Source organism: Triticum aestivum, chromosome 1D, assembly GCF_018294505.1.
Source record: "Triticum aestivum cultivar Chinese Spring chromosome 1D, IWGSC CS RefSeq v2.1, whole genome shotgun sequence".
Taxonomy (NCBI): Eukaryota; Viridiplantae; Streptophyta; class Magnoliopsida; order Poales; family Poaceae; genus Triticum; species Triticum aestivum.
In genome coordinates, this window is record NC_057796.1 from 33,883,266 (window position 1) to 33,901,304 (window position 18,039).

An 18,039-nucleotide genomic window follows, 5' to 3' on the forward strand; every position below is an offset into this window, starting at 1 on the left:
GGCTATTCCTGTCGCCCGCCACAACTACGTCCCTCCAGCCATTCCAGCATCCAATTCTCGCTTCACGCTATAGTATACAAATAACCACATTACAACATACAACTAAAGTAAGCGATCATACACATTACATTTAACATAACAATAATCTAAACTTCATACAAATAGATGTACGCATTAGTGTACAACAACTCATGTCGCATCATTAGTACGAACACATACATACAAGACTTCATGATAACAACAATACCATAATGACAATGAGCTGGATAAAGATAATCAAATTCTTTACTTGTCCACTTGTCCATACGGTCTTGCATACTTCATAGTTGATTTTTATTCTTTGCAGACGTAATTGACATAATGATCCTCAACTTCTCTACGGACGTAGTTAGCATAATGATCCTCAACTTCTTTTTTAGTCTTATATCCTTTGTAGCAGCTGTTTTTGTAACTGTCCACTTGCTCCTTGCATAATTCCTATGAATTATAAATTTCAGGATTCTTCCCGATGTACACGACATATATACCAGTTCCACTTCATCTACATAAATAAATAAATAAGCCAACAAGTCAATTTCATAGTTATCCAATCACATAGAGCAAAGTCAGAGCATAATCTTCATAGCTTTATATACGATACAAATCACCACGTTGCGCAGTTCATTAGTAGTTCGAAAGCAAAAGTCTAGCTCCATCATTCGCATCATAATCGTCATAGCATTATAGGCGACACAAATCACCATGTTGCACAGTTCATTAGTAGTTCGAAAGCAAAAGTTTAGCTCCATCCTTCGCATCGATCATATAGATCACATGAAAGCATTGCGCTAGTTGTTCAGCTCCATCATGAGCTATCCTCGCCTTCCGTCATCTTCGCAGCTTTGACGGCTGCTCGCGCACTATCCGCAACTGCTTGCGCACTCTCATCGGCTGCTCTAGCGCTCGCAGCGGCTACTCTAGCGCTCTTGGAATATGCCTGAGCGCTCTCAGAATATGACTTAGCACTCTCGGTGGCTGCCCAAGCACTCTCGACATAGGCGAGCACGATCTCGGTGTACTGAGCCACCCTCGTGACGATGTCTACGGCAGTAGGAATCCTGTCTACAGGTGTAGGAGTCCTAACGAGGCGTCTTGGCTTCTCCATCTAAGTCGCATTAAACAATTTGTCATTTAGATATAACATTTAGAAAAAAAAAAACATGACCTTTGATAGAATTTGGACATATTGAGTGCCAGAAATTAAGCGAAACGGAACTTAATCCACGCTTCGCAAAAACATTGGCACTCACTATGAATACACCTGCATCCATATGTAGTACTTTTGATATAACACATGCAATCAATTTTAAGACATTCCCTTATGAAGAACAATGATATATCATACAATAAATTTTAGCTACACTAATAAAATGTTGTACTAGATTTATGTCCGTATGTTGTACATTTTAATTACACTAATAAAGAGAGAGAGAGAGAGAGAGAGAGAGAGAGAGAGAGAGAGAGAGAGAGAGAGAGAGAGAGAGAGAAGCCCAATACCAAAGGTAACCATTGACATTAACAGAGAGGAGGGAGGTGTGCTTACGGGGCCGGAGTCGGAAGGGTGGTTGTACGAGTCGGAGGGAGGTGGCAGAGGCGTCGGTGGACGGCGAGCTCGATGGAGACAAGGACGGCGTTGGATGCGGAGGAAGGCACGGGCGACGGGCACGGGGAAGTAGTTCGAGGTCGCTTTGCACGGCAACGCCGATGAACTTTGAGGCGGGGATGGACGGCGCGGGCGACGTGGAAAATTGGCTCCTCGCCGTCGTTCGAGGCGGCGGACCCCGACCTCGCCGGTGGCGACGAACGACGCCACGACGTTGGCGGCGGCAAGAGGGGAGGGGAGAAAGGGTTTGGGTGTAGAATGTGATTCAAGGGGGGAGGTAATGTGTCGTAGGGCAGTGACGGGCGCGAGGAGTTACCCGCCACCCAAGTACAAGTGTGTGAGGCGACAAAGTGACCAAATATAGCTGTGGCGGGCCGCTGCTGATACCCGCCACCCACGTTTTGAAAATATTTAAAAACGGTTGGCACGTGGCTGCCCAAATATAGTTGTGGCGGGTGTCAATGTCTGCCCGCCACATATGTGCAAGTGAACTGTGGCGGGCGCCGCACGCCACCCGTCACAGTAGCTTGCTAGTCGGGAAGAAATGAGAAAGCGCACAGCTGTGGCGGGTAATCTTAGCCGCCTGCCACAAGTACTTGCCAGGCAGTGGGGGGCCCGTTTTAATACTCACCACTGCTCTCTTTCAAAATTAACAGTGGCGGGTGCCACGCCACGCCCACCACTATTTGGGGTTCACCTATAAGCCCTTTTCTAATAATGTTTCTTTTTAGAAAAAGAGGATGCACTCCCAGCCTCTGCATCTGGGTGATGCATGCAGCCATTGTATTTATTATTCACAAAGACCTTACAAATTAATACATCAGTAAGCCCGAAGCCACCATCTAGATGACACCTATCGCTACTCATTCCTCTTGATGAAGGGGTGCCGAATGTCCGGGCCAAATACCAAACAGATATCGCACCAAAGCCTAACATCTAAAGCCGGATGCCCCATCGAAGCCTCATAGGCGAGATTAGGTAACACTCCGGTCCGGCGCACTCTCAGTAAGTACCACACACATACGCTGCAAGGGTCGTCACCTCTGTCTTCCATCGATCCATCCTCAAAGCAGATACTGACGCATCGACCTTGTCAGGCCTCTCTACCATCGACGCCAGACAACATCGTCCTCCTGTCCATCGCCACACATCTGACGTCGAGCCTTCACTACTCCACGCCACCGAGGACCGCCGCCATGAGTATGTAGAAAGAAACACCGCTCCACCGAAGAAGCCGTCCGCTGGTCCCTCGAGCCCGAGTGCACCTCCAAGAATGTCGCCCCCAAGGGGGTAACGATACATGATTGTCGCCATCATCCGATCAACTGATCTAGGGTTTCCCCCGAAGGTATTGGATGGGGTTGGGAGCTTCACCTCGATGATGCCTTCATGAAGGAAACGATGATAAGGGCATTGTCATCACCGGCTCCGGCCACCGACCGAAGACCAGGTTTTCACCCGGATCCATCCCAAGAAATACACCAAACAACCTGTGCACTGTCTCGACCGCCTTCAAAGCCCTGGATCTAGTCGCCTAGATCCAGCGACCAAACGCAACGGCAGTGCCACTGTAGGAGCACTGGCACACCGGCCACTGCCTGAGTGTGCTACCACTTGAGCCTGGGAGGAGGGCTCCCACCCCTCGCCAAACCGGGAGAGCCGCCGAGATGGATCCCGCGCGCTCGTCACCGTCTCTGATCTGAACCAATCCGTAGCAAAAACCACCAGATCGCCGACGCAGATCCGCCTTGGACATGGACTGCACCACGCCATGCCGCTGCGGGAAGCCCGAGCTTCACCCGCCGCCACCTTCCAGGGCCGCCGCCACCTTCCAGGGCCGCCGCCCTGGGATCCAGCAAAAACATCGCCGCTGCCACCGGCCATGTTCCGTCACCGTCGACAGGCCGAGCCGCCGGCCACCGTGACCAAGGCCGCCATGACCCCGCGAGCCCACCAAGCGGCCGACGCCACCAGATCTTCCACGAAGCCCAGCAGCTTCGCCGCCTCCGCCCAACACCACGCCGCCGCCTTGCACCGTCGCCAGAGGCGAACAGCTACGCCGCCGCGACGCAGATCGGGGAGGAAACGCCCCGGCGCCATGGATGACCCGCCTCACCCGATCCGACGCGGGAGGGAAGAGGGCCTCCGCCGCCGCCGTCAGCCGCCCGGGGCTTCGCCCGGCGACCTCCTCCAGCGGTGGCGGAGGGCAGGAGGAGGATGGATGTGCCCGGCGGCGGGGGTTAGGGTTTCCACCCGAGCCGCCCTAGCGGGGGGCGACGTGGAGGGAGTTTGAATGTCAGATAAATCAATCCTTTCCCAGTAGTGTGGGTAAGTGTTTATGCTTGGTTTTTGTTCTACATATTGGATTTGTTCTACATATGTTTATGGCCTACAGAGGATTTGATCATATGCCGTTCTAATTAATTGCATCATCATTTTGAATTTCCGAGCCTGATATTGGCATGTGAAATGGAGATCTTGCCATTTGGCAAACTTGCAATTTCTCCAAACTCTCCATATAGCTCACAGAACCAGCCAACACAGCCTTGTTCGTCCCGTTTGTACAGGAAGATGAACATGAATTTGGACATCAAGCTAGTGTAGTGGGACTCTTATGTTGATAAGAGTGGCAGGTAAGAAAGTGATTTCGCGTTGATTTAGTACTTTAGTCCAACTTCTCCGGAATGCAACACGCATGCCAATAAGCAACGTGCTGAATTACTAACATTTGCATTAGGAGGCAACATCCCATTGTAATCGAATGATCGACTCACGCTTAATTTGTGCTCTCTAAATGAAAATAGTATGCCCTCTAAATTAAAATAGTATGCCCAAAGAGAATGGCTACAAACTATATATATGCTGTGACTGCATGGCAGGAGATGGAGTAGCATAAGGTGCTTGGAATTATTATGATATGCATCTGCTGTTGGGAATCATTTTCTTAGAAGATTTAGATAAACAACTGTTTTACGACCTGAGGATTTATTTTGAGATATTGGAGTCCACCAAATCCAGTGAAATATCTTGTTGGCATGCACTTCTTATTCCGTAAAGCAATTCCTGGTTATAGTCTAGGTTCCTCGTCCACCTTCTTCACCAGTTGTGACCTCGAAAAAAATGTGTATAAAATATAGGAAAGTTTGTAAGTACCAAATTTGGTACCCCGAAATGAATATAAACCTTAGTTTCTTCTAGTCAAATGGTTGATCTCAACTAGTATTCCAACATGAGTAAAAAGGTGTACTACGGCTACCTCAAAAAAACTCTGAAGTAGCTCGACTTTACCATGCAGTCACTTCCTTTTGAACAGTTAACAAGATCAACAGACTATATATGCACGTATGTAATACTGTCGTGCCTCGTACCTGTGGCAATCTTTGCCGCCAAGCTCCTCCACTCAGTGGAAGAATGCAGCAATGAGGAAACATTTCATGCCGAGATTAAAATCCTGACAAAATCAAGCACCGATGCGTCATCAAGCTATATGGCTTCTGTTCCCTCTCCCGGTTCAAATTCCTGATGTAGGATCTTATCGAGAGGGGGAGTTTACGTCCATTCTGTGTGAGCAAGAGCTAGTGAAGGAGCTGGATTGGTCCAGGAGAGTTGTTGTCGTGAGGAATGTAGCTCGAGCTCTGCCCTACTTGCACCATGACTGTGATGATCCAATCGTGCATTGCGACATAAAAAGCAGCAACATTCTCCTGGACCATAAAGAATATATGAAGCTGCATAGCTAATCTCCTGTGTTAGCAATTATATATTTGGCATGTGTTTGTTTGTGAGATAACTAATCTATCGTGTCATGTTTCAACTTTGAAGTGTCCTCTAACAAGAGATTTATGTGGATTTTGTTGATAGATGAAGCGACATTTCGATTTGACAACGAGAGTGGTTTTTCTAACCCAGCTCGATTTTGTTGATAGATGAAGCGACATTATTAAATAGCTTGCTTATGTTTGCCTAAGTTCCAGTTTGCTAAAAAAACACTGATATTTGGTGGCATAGCTTGGATGATAATTATGTGGTTGCTGTTGTCTTGGAACTGGTTTTTATTGTTGAGAGAATGTGATCAATCTGTTTGTTGTTTATTTTGCCACTGAGCCTATGTTTGCCTAAAGCCATCTGGGAGAAAGACATAACTGTGACAAGTCAGCCTCCAGGAAAATTTGATCATACTATCCATATCAGCCGTTCATCATATGCCCTAATTTGATCAGGAAGGTGATCACAATTCATTGCACAGAAATTCTAATTTACTATCATCACTATCAACACTAGAAGAATGACGAAAATGAAATACGCTAAAGACGGAATTAATCTCTGCATTCTGGGCGGCCTCCATCTCACTAAGTCGTTCGTTCAATGCTGCAATCTCAACCCTAATGGCATCAAATTCAGCACTCCTGGCAGCCGTCCTGGCATCATGTTCAGCAATTATGGCATCAAGTTCAGCCCTCATGGCATCATTGCGTCGCTGCATTTGTCGCGACATGCTAAGAGCTGCCGCGTTTCTCATCCAAATTTCCGCGACCATGTCCAAGTACCTGTCCAACCACATGAAGAAACGCCAGCCTTTCACCTGTCCAGGTATGCATACAAAGTTCAGCAAGTTGCTTGAACCAAACATCAGAGAAACCATACGATGTACTGCTTGACTCTGAACATCATGGAACAGAGGAACAACCTGCTGCAAGATGTCACTCCTTGGGCATTTCACTGAAATTTTGCCTGGGTTCAGAGATGTCAACGACAGCTGCTGCAAGATCAAATTTTCGCGTCCACATTCTGCCCATTCAGTCGGAGGGAGCCTCATCATTCCTTGGTGCACACCGTCCAGGGCCGAGGGCTTAGCTTGTGAGACGGGCAGCAGGGCCGGTCCTATCCTTCCAGAGGCCCATGGGCAAACTGAAAAAAAAAAAGAGAAGACCCCATCTACTGTTAGTGGAGTTAAAAGAATTTGTTTGCTTGCATACATGGGTACTACTTCAAAACTACTACAGTTCGATTTAATCATGGAGCGAAAGATGAATAGATTCTTTTCCCCACAATTTAAGGGCTAATGATATCATTGAAATATAGGTGGTACGAGTCTCAGCTACAGACTCTTCAAGTCTTGATTCCAAATCAAGGAAAATAGGAGTTCTAATGACAACAACAAAAGGGGAACAAATAGCATGCTAACTAAGCCCTGAAAAGACGCGTCCTGATTGGTGTATCATTTTCCACATATATGATTAACCAGATTGCTGTTTTCCGTTATTGTAAACATCTAATTCCTCGGGATTCTAAGCAGTGAGCACCAACATTCCTAAACATGAAACCATCTACCTTTTCTGTTTCATCTCTCTTTTTTCTTCACAACCAAAAGACTCAGAGATGCAGAGGCCCGGGGTATTCCTCCTTTTTGAAGAAAAAAAGAAAATTCAGAGATACATATTATGTAATCTGTGAGAGGGATGGAAATCCAACCATGAAAGCATCCGGCTATGATCCTCACTCATCTACCATGGACTCATCGTCTCCTCAAAGCAGCACCTGCACAAGGACACATCGCACAAGCAGGAAAAAGACCAGTGATTCAGTGGAAAGACAAGGATAGACGACAGTACAATGGTCAAAAGAGAGAAGGGTTTGAAAATTACACAAATTCTTTGAGACATTGAGCCAGCAGCCTAGAATTCGCTTTGGGGTAAATCTGCAGCTCTTGCGCCGCTCATACTCGGGTGGTAAGTATTTATAGGAGGAAAGAAATCCATACGAAAATGAAGAAATTAGCAGAAAAAATGGTCAACGTGAATAGCCATTAATTAGCAAGCTGCTTTGGGAGTTGGATCCGGTGCTTTGGGAGTTGGAGTTAAAACGCCAGCCGCCGGCGTGCGTCGTGGTCGAAGCAGTGCCCGCATTGGTAGATGGACTAGGCTATACACTAAACCTCCAATTGAGTCCCAAATAGTTTCCTTTTTTATAGAGTATATATCGAGTTGATACAACCGCATTTAGGAAATGTCGGACCTCTGCATAACAGGATGCATACAAACAACATGTCCAACGCAGCCCAAAAAAGAAACAATCATTTTACAACGATAATAGAAAAGACAAGCCTAATGTGGGATAACTGCCACCCATGATGGACGTTGGAACCCCCATCCCCCGTCCCCCGTGCCGCTCCCGCGAGCGGCCCGGGCGGAACCCTAGATCGCCGCCGCCGCTCCCCTTTCTCGCCTTTCTCCTCCCTCGCCGCCGCCAGGGGACGCCGCCGGGCAAAGCCCGCGCGTGCGTCGGCGGCGGCGGGGCTCCCTCCCCCCTCGCGAGGCTCCTGGGCGGCGCGGGACGGCCGGCCCTCGCGGCGGCGCTCGACTCGGCGGCAGGTCGGGCCGCCGGCGGATCTGGGCGGGGCTCCCCTGCTTGGTGGCGCTGCGGCGCCGGCGGCGGCGTGGTCTGCGTGGGGCGGCGAGCGCGCGGGCTCCTCCTCATCCCGATCTGATGGCGCCGCGGTGGCGCCGGCGCTCGGGCGTGCGGCGGGGTCCGCGAGGGTGGTCGGCGCGCGTCTTCCTTCCTGATCTGATGGCTCCACGGTGGCGCCAGTGCTCGGGCGGTTGGCTTCGTCAAGTGGTGGCGGGCGCTGGGCTCTCGGCGGCGCTCCGGCGTGTGCAGGCGGCGGCGGTCCCTGTGCGCGGTCGGCGGCTCAGTCTCTGACCTGGACGGCGCGGGGGATGGCGGCGGCCCGGCGTGGCTGGTGATCTGGATGCGGTGGTGTCGGCGGCTCGCTGGTCTGTCGGTACTCCAGGATCTGCCTGGTGGTGCTGGTGGTGACGGCGGCCCGGGCACGAGAGTTGGATCCCTTCGAACTGATCTGGGTGAAAACTTGCCTTCAGCTCCTGCTAAGGCCGGCGCTGGCGGCGCTATCTGCGTCGTTCCCTTCTTGATGGCATCGTCGTGGAGAAGTTCAAGGACACTCTCTGCTACCTCTGGGGGAAACCCTAGATCGGATGATCGATGACGGCGGCACTCTGGTGTCGTTCCTTCCTTGGGGGCGTCATTCTTGGAGGTACACACGTGATCGGGGGACCAGAGGACGGATTCTTTGGTGGAGCGGTGCTTCATCCTACACACTGATGGCGACGGATCTTGATGGCGTGGCGCAGTGCAGATTCGGAGTTCGCTGTGGGAGGATGGACTCGCGCAGGAGGACGACGCTGTCGGGCGTCGTGGTGGCGTCGATGGCAGAGAGAGACCTGGCACGGTACATGCAACAGTACAGCTCTGAAGATGGATTGATGGCAGGTGGCTGCGGCGGCCTCATACCCGGCAGGCGTCCTGGTTAAGGAGTGCGCCGGACTGGTAGGTGCCCCATACCCGGCAGGCGTCCTGGTTGGGACCTCAGGTCTTAGATGTTTAGGTTTGGTTGCGATGTTTGTTTGGTATTAGGCCCAGACTATCTGCGCCCCTTCATCAATTGAATAGGTGTAGCGACAGTTGTTGCTTAGACGGTGGCTTTAATTTTGTTGTTGTATGGCTTTGTAAGGTCTTGTGAGAATAATTAATAAACTGGCCGTATACATCGCCCAGATGCAGAGGTCGGGAGTCATCCTCCTTTTCTAAAAAAAGTTGATGGATGTAAACCTCACTGGTTGTGTGCTCCAATTAGATCATAAAAAGATAACTGTCCTTCGACATCTACAGGATAGATCAAATATGAAGTCATCACGTAAATGCACATATAACTTGCACATCATTCTCGCAAAAGAAAAAACTTGGATGAAACTCATTTTCTTGGACGCCAATAATAAGCGAGCATACACTCTCCTGGTGCCCAGCGCGAAAGAATGTTCACTCGCCATGGTACATAAATGCGACCCATCGCCAATAAAAACATTCGCTCGCGCTTATGTTTTTAGAGCATCTATAACAGACCCTGTAATAACCGTGACCTTTAAACCATGGATAAGGGTCGACGACGTCGCGGTTTGAGGGGCAAAATCGGTTGCAGCTGAACAGAGCCATCATACAAAAAAAATACATTTGTCATGATACATATAATAGACAGTATTAGAAAATGTGGGGGGTGGGGGGCGGCGGGAATACACACAAATTGCCATGGTATATAGCATGAAACTGACAACTGTCTAAAAACACATAATAAAAATTCTTTAATTGCCAGGGTAGTATGAAAAGGAAATTCCTAAATTTGCCATCTGAGCAGTACAAAGATTCCCTGCATTTGCACGAAATTTTCAAAAAATATTTGCCAGGATATGTTCAATTGCCATGTTTTTTTACGAAAAACGAATTCTTAAACATGTGTCGTGTGACAAGTATAAAAAATTCTTAAACATGTGTCATGTGACAAGTACAAACAATGCTACAAAATACCATTTCCCATGATGTATGCAAATGAAAAGTGCAAAAAATAGAAACGTCATGAGAGGAAACACCCAGTAAATCATATATAAAAAAATTGAAAATTGCCATGATCGACGTAATCAAAATGGCAAGAAAAAAAGTATACACGTGGATTTCATTTGTCCAACGTGTTCTTTTTATATTTGCCATGATGTATACAAGTAAACTGCCGTGTAGTATCTAATGAAACTATCATGTTCTATTAAAAAAATTAGTGATCGAACCCCAGCTCGGTGCACCCACTCTACATCCACGAAGAAAACATAGGAAAACATTTCGGAAAAATCTAAAACTTTGCGGCAATGATTATGAACAAATGTTATAGATGCTTGCAAACTTTTGGTGGTCAAAAGACATCCAAGGAGCTCTGTAAAAAAATACAAATTCTGCTCAAACAGTGCCCATACATTTTGAGTAATTTTTTTGTACAGAGCTCCTCGAATATCATTTGACCACCAAACTTTGCAAGCACCTATAACTTTTGTTTATAATCATTCCCACAACATTTATATTTTTTTTCAAAATGTTTTGCTACGTTTTCTTGCGTGGGTGTATCGGGGATGCACCAAGCTGGGGTGCAGAAAAACCACTCTATAGGACACAAAAAAGGTTTGACATGAATCTACAGAATGAATCTGCCATGATCTATATCACAAAAGGACAAAACAATTGGCATGCACTAGTAGAAAAGGCCCATTTGTCCCAGTTCCAGAGGGCCTTTAGAGCAACTCCAGAAGACCCCGCATCCCGCCGGCCCGCAAAACGCGTTTGCAGTTCGCGCAAAACCGCTTTTGCGGGCCGGCGCGGACGGCCACAGATGCAGACCCCTCAAACAGACCCGCATAAAAGTATATTCATGGAATATGCTTTTTTACGGGTCGGCTTCTGCGGGTTCTGCTCAGGCATCACCGCGACGACCCGCAAACAGAAAAACTGCAAATCTTGCATTTGACATAGGGTTTCACAAACAAGTTCAAATTCAAACGACATAAACAGTTTTACGCCCAAATAAAAGCCAAGTTCATTACGGCAAACGTAAAAGAGGGCCCTGCAAAGGTTTGCGCCCATGTCCGGCATCATCTTGGGGGTCGATCTTCACTCCGCGCCATTGAGTCCATCTTGAAGTTCATCGGCGCCACCGAATCCACCTCCGGCGCTTGTTCCAACTCCCGCACCGAAATCATCCACATTGCCACCATATGGAGCAGAGAAAACATCACCGGAATTGTAACACGGACCGGCCGACGCGACCATTCTCCTCTTCAAGATTTCTCTCCTTGCCATATCATGCCATGTTTTGGTGAGGTCGTTCATGTCATTGCGGTTCATTGACATGATCTTGTTCTCTTCGGCGAGCAACATGGACATGGATTTGTTTTCAGTTGCGCGTGCTCTTCTCTCCTCAATGGCAGCTCTGCGCAGCCCCTCTTCCTTGAGCAATTGCCACTTTTCTTGCTTCTCATTTGCCTTCTTCGCGGCCAATTCTTTCTTGATCTCCAACGACTTCAACAACATCGACTCGTTGGATTGCACCATGGCATGAATCTTCTCCCTCAAGCTCGATGCTTCTTGCTCTCTCTTCATCTTCTCCTTAGTCTTCTTGTCGCCATTGGGCTTGTGCAAATTTCTTGGGCCATCATCATCCTCATCTTCATCCATGTTTGTAAGTGAGCCTCTCTTTGGTGGGGATTCTTTGTCGATCAACTTCCACTTCTCGCACTTTTGGAGCAACTCCCAACAATGCTCTGGTTTGAAGAATCTGCCTTCCGAAGCTTCCATGTCCTTGTATCTATGTTGAGCAATCTTGTCCTACACAATGTGAACAAAGTGATCCAATCATTTCCCATGATGCAATATGATGATGCACAACTTGAACAAAGGCAAAACAAACTCACATAGTCGGACTCCACGGTCCCACTTGGAGGTGGATTGCGTACTTGCTCCAAGCAAGCTGCCCAACGGCTGCACATAGGCTTGATATTCTCCCAACGCCCTTGAAGCGACCGAAATGTGCATGGAGTCCTATTGGGATGCTTTGCCATAATGCGGAAGTATTGATCTTCGATCCTTTGCCAATATCTCTTGGCGGTTTGAGAAGTACCCGTGCACGCATCAAGAGACACCGCATTCCATGCTTGGATCAAAGCTTGATCTTCCAAGATCGTGTAATTCTTCGATCTTTGGTTTTTCCCAGTTTTTTCTTGCAATTGCTCATACGCTTCCGCTTTGATCTCCTCCAATTCGACCGCACAACCATGATCATCCACGCCGCCCTCCGTTTCATTGTAGTCGAATGGTTTGAAAGGGGCTTGATCAATGTCAACCGCGTTCGTGTCCAACAAGCTCACGCACTCAGTTGTTGCATTGTTCGAACCACCGCTATAGCGAACGATAACAAGTCACGAGCTATCGAGAATAATGGCGGAAATGAAAGGAAATCGCCAAGACCGAAGACGCATACCTTCCGGCCATTTCGTCGAACACCTCGCTCATGGGGGGAGCGGCACCGTTGAACGGCATCACTGGAGCACCTCCTTGCGGGGGGATGGAGTGAGAGGATGAAGAAGGTGGCTTCTTTGTAGCCGGAATCTTCCTCCGCTTTACGCCCGCAGCCTTGCCGACCTTCTCCGCCGTCGGCCGGGATCGCGCTTCCGCGTTGGCGCCCGAAGCGCGGGCCATCGCGGTGGGGGCAGCCGGATTCCCGCCCTGCACGACCACGTTGCCCTGCCGCTTGCGGGCAGGCGCGGCGTGTGCTTGGGCGACGGCGGCGGGGCCAACATGGTCGTCGACGAGATCCTCCCAAGGGGAAGGAGCGTGCGCGACCTCGACGGTGACGGGCGACAGCATGGGGTCGTCCATGGCGGCGAGGGACGGCCGGGGAGGAGGAACCGGAGCTTGCGGAGGGGGGGCAATGGTGGCGGAGGGTGCGGGAAGCGGGAAAGGGCGCGTGGAAATGTCCCTCCCGCCAAATCTCAGGGCGGATAGGGGTTGAGCTCGGGTCGGCCTCCCAGCCCGTGAAGATAGAGGGTGGGGGAGAAGATTTGCCGCGCCCCGCAAAAATATTTGCGGGCCGGGGCGGGATGCGGGGTCCGATCGTGCAGATTTTCCGGCCCCGACCCGCAATTTGGCGGTTATTTTGCGGGCCGGGGCGGGATGCGGGGTCTGCTAGAGTTGCTCTTAGTCCCCGTTCTGGAACCGGGACTAAAGGGTCGGTACTAAAGCTCCCTCCCCCCTTGAGTCCCGGTTCTTATACGAACCGGGACTAAAGGCCCTCCATGTGGCCGCTGTCTGGAGCTCCACCTTTAGTCCCGGTTGGTAACACCAACCGAGACTAAAGGAAATTTTACGATTTTTTTTGAATTGTTTATTTTAATTTTTTTCCAATTTCAAATTTTTGAATTGTTTTATAATTTAATCTCTAATCACCACTCATCACTCATCACTGCACAATTTAACCTCTAATCTCTAATCACCCCTCATCATTCCAAATCATCTAACTTCCCGGCTGGTCACCCATCCTCTCACTACTCCAGCCTGAGCACGCTTAACTTCCGGGTTCTATTCCCTCTCGTTTCCAAGTATGCACTTGTTGTTTTCCTGACAATAGTAAGATGTCAATCCTATTAACCCTCAAGAGTTTAGCTTGAGCATGAAGTCACACGTTTCACTGTTTGAGTTTGAAACTATTATTTTAAAAAACAATAATTATTTAGTAAAACTAGTATTTCTTGAATAAGTAGTCTGACCATAGTTTGACCATAATTTGACCACAGTTTGACCATAGTTTGACCAGATTTGACCAAAATTCAAAAAAAAACTAAAATAATTATTTAGTAACACTAATATTCTTGAATAATTATTTAGTACAACTAATACTTCTTGAATAAGTAGTTTGACCAGATTTAACCAAAATTCAAAAAAAACTGAAATTTGAGCATAACTTTTTTTCCTTTTAGAATTTGAGGATTCAAAAAAAATTGCAAACAGGCCTACGGCGATATATAGTAATATAACTACATCTCGAAGGATTTTATTTTTTTGAAGTTTTTATCATTTTGTTTTGTTTTTTCAAAACTGAAATGGCGATACACCGGGGGGGAGGAGGGGTAGAGTTTGAGACACGAAGCCCTTTAGTCCTGGTTTGAGACACGAACCGGGACTATAGGTCTAATCTTTAGTCCCGATTTGAGATACGAACCGGGACTAAAGGACATCACACCCTTTAGTCCCGGTTCGTGTCTCAAACCGAGACTAAAGGGCTCATTTGAACCGGGACTAATGCATTTAGCCGCTCGAACCGGGACTAATTCTCACATTAGTCCCGGTTCGTAATGCAACCGGGACTAATGTGTATATTGAGTTGTGACCAAAGCCCTGTTTTCTACTAGTGATGGTTTATGCAATGCACAAAATGTCATGAAAAAAACAAGCAAGGCATTTTTTTAGATGTATGGTTGTGGAGTGCTGAAACATAGAGAAGGAAACTTTTCATGATATAAGAGAATAAATTTGCATGATATAGAGCAGGGCAAATTAAGTTGCCATCAGATATGTATATTATTTGACATATGGCATGGCAAAAGTGTTGCCATCTAGTAGTATGATTAAGTTATATGTCCAATCTTGTTATATGAAAACACAATAGGAAGTTTGCCATGTTCATGATAAAAATGCACCTGTACGTGTTTGGCCACTTTCATGATTTCTATATTGAAAAATTGTCATGTTACCTACAACAAATTTGCCATGGTACACATGTAAAAATTTACATTGATACGTTTTTCAAATAAGTAAAAACTTGCAAAGAGTAAATTTTCCATGATCTTTGCAAAAACTATATAAGTCCTATACAGATCATGGAAAAATTAGAAAAACTATTCTCTAGTTCATAGAAAAAAGAATAATAAAAAAGTGTACTAGTAACATGGCAAATTCAGGGGTGACGTGACTTTTTCTGCAAGCGTTTTCTCCCTTCTCTCGGCGGCTAGGGCAAACTCTTTCCTCCAGACTTCGTTGGCGAGACCGTGGATTCACCTCAACTCTGCCTGCTGCTTCGGATAGTGGCGGGAAGGGAAATCTTGGTGCCTTTGCTCCTGGCTAGTAGTTTATGTTAGGTTTGCAGGAGCGCTCGGGAGGGTGGCAGTGCTTCTTCTTCGAGTTTGTCTTTCGGGCTTCGATCCTCCTCGAGTTTGTTCATCTGGACATATTCAACGTAGATTACCGTTGTCTCCTTGGGATATCGAGGTTAGTGTTTCTCGTCGTGCATGCACGACAACAAAATTTGGTGCCAGTTGCTTCAGATCTGTTCAAGGGTTCAATGGTGACGACTATGGCTCTAAGGTGCTGGTCCTTAGGGGCACATGCATGCATGAAGATTCCGACTGCCATCGACAAGGTTAAGCTGGTTCTGATAAGGGAACGCCAACAATGATGCGTCGGCGGCTCGTTCTGGCAGCGTTGGTGGTCCTTGGATGGTTTAGAGACCTTGATGTAATTTTTATTGTGTTTGGGGTGTTTTATACTTCCGATGAACTTTTATAATATATTTGGATATTTTTCCAAAACAAACATGGAAAATTCAGAAAATTTTGATGTCTATATGTAGATAAAATGTAGGGATTTTTGTAATTGTGACTTGGTAAATTCGGAATAAAAATATGTCTATGTCTAGGGAAATGTAGGAAAATTTGTACCAGTGACATGGTAAATTCAGAAGAAAAAAATTGTGTCTATGTCTAGGGAAATGTAGGTAAATCCGCACCGTGAGCCCCTCCACCTGCGGCAACTGGTGATCGATCTCCAACATGAGTTGCTTGATGTCCGCCACGTCTCGTCGCTCACCTTGGTCAGATTTGCTTGGAATTTGTCGAGATACTCCTTGAGCACTGGATCCATGGTGGGGAACAGGGTGTTCGCGATCGCTCGCTTGCTTGTGCATCTCCATGGAGAGGAAGGGGGAGGACTGGTCTCTGTTGGCACGTGTGAGGACCTCACTAGTACTCCCTCCGTTTTAAAATAGATGACCCAACTTTATACTAATTTTGTAAAGTTAATATAAAGTTTGGTCATCTATTTTGAAACGGAGGAAGTATATCATATATCGATAGAGGAATCGTGTTTGGTGCCGAAAGCCTGGGGAGGAAGAAGTACGGTGGGATACAGATACACACTTCAATTACAACCGTTGTTCCTCTTGCAGGCCGAAACTTGTATGAAACTAGAAAATATCTGGTGCACCGGTGCTTGTGGTGCTACCGATGCACCGAACTTACGTTGCACATTGTGAGATGTTTAAAAAATTCTGAAAAATGTTAACACATTCACACAACATCAATGTAGCTTGTCATAAAAATTCAAGTCAACACCGAGTACTACATACTCCCTCCGTTCTCTTATACAAGGCCACTATGAAAAATACATTTTTGCATCTATACAAGGTCACTAACAGTAATCGAGGCAAAAATTAATGATATTCCTCGTACTAGCAACTTATTTAACACTTGCATGCATGTAGTCATAAGGTTGGTCATAGTGGGAGTAACTTAGAGCAAGTATAATAGAGCTGAGTCAGCGGGCTATAAGGAATAAACTAGTATATTTCTACTTAGTTGAAGGAAAGAGAAGAGGAGAGAGAAGGTAAGCGGGCTCTTCGTGAAGAGTCAGCTCTAGCACGTGCTCCTAGGCACTTTGTGAGAATGAAAGGTGGGCCACATAATAAAAAAGTAGTACACTCTTTTGATGTACTATTATACATGTTGGCTATAAGATGGACTGTAGATAACATGGCACTGGCTTATAGCCAGCAGCTGGCTATACTATTAACCATGCTCTTAGCGTGTAAAATAGCGCATTCCAAGACAAGTTTGCTTATGTGGCATATAGTTAATGAGGAGAGAGGTGTTTGGAGTAACATAATGTGTTACTATAATATAACGCAACTCAAAGCAAAATGAGTCTATAATGTAATAAATGATATCATCTATGATACTACTTGTATACTATGAAGATAGTAACAAAGACTAGTGTCATATGCATGACACTAGTCTAAGTTACTCCGCACTATGACTAGCCTAATGACACTGTGCTATTTCCTTCTCATTTCTTTCTTGCATGCATGCGGACGTATTAATGATCCCAGTTAACGAAAAAAAATTGGCTTGCAAATCACTCATTAGATTTTACCTTGGTACTTGTAATATGAGTTTGTGGCCTTGTATAAGGGAATGGAGGAAGTAACATAAATTGGGCCTTAACATTATCACATTAATGTCATTTTTATATCTTAAGAAATGTTTCAACTTTTGATACGAAATTCTTTGGCAACATACATTGATGTTATGTCAATGTGCTAGATTTTTTTCCAAATTTTTAAAAATGTTCTATGGCATCCGATGCACCGGATACATGCTCTCTGTATGAAACCCCCGCGGCTGAGATAACTTGTGGTTGGACCAACGCCCTCGATGCGGCCTTGTAACCTTGGCGTTCCCTCCTTCTGTGTGTGACGTGGCCCTGCTCTTTTGGTTGCTGACACCTACTCCCTCCTTTCAAAATACGTGTCGTAGTTTTAGAATTTGAACTAGAACCATGACAAATATTTTGGAATGGAGGGAGTATGTTGTAGGGGGTATCTTCTGGCCCCTCAAAACAGAACTTTGTTTTAGTTTTTTGTGTCATCTTAGCCCCATGTAATCTGAGTCTCCCCCTCTGCCAGGACTTGTTCGATGCATAACTCTCATATTTGGTCTCTTCTTCATTCCTGAATCTCCTCGATGGGGCTGGTAGTTTGCTGAATGACATCTTTGTAGTAGCATCTAGCATTCACTCTTTTAACAATTCAGCACCAAATATTTCGCCACAGGCAAAGGTTGTCCAGCAAAAGAGGCTTGAATGGCACTCCAACGCCTCCGTGGCAAAGGCACGGACGTGTCCCTTGAAGCTGCAGACATCCAGGTTTGGCACCGTTAGCTGCATACATCCGCGGTGCCATT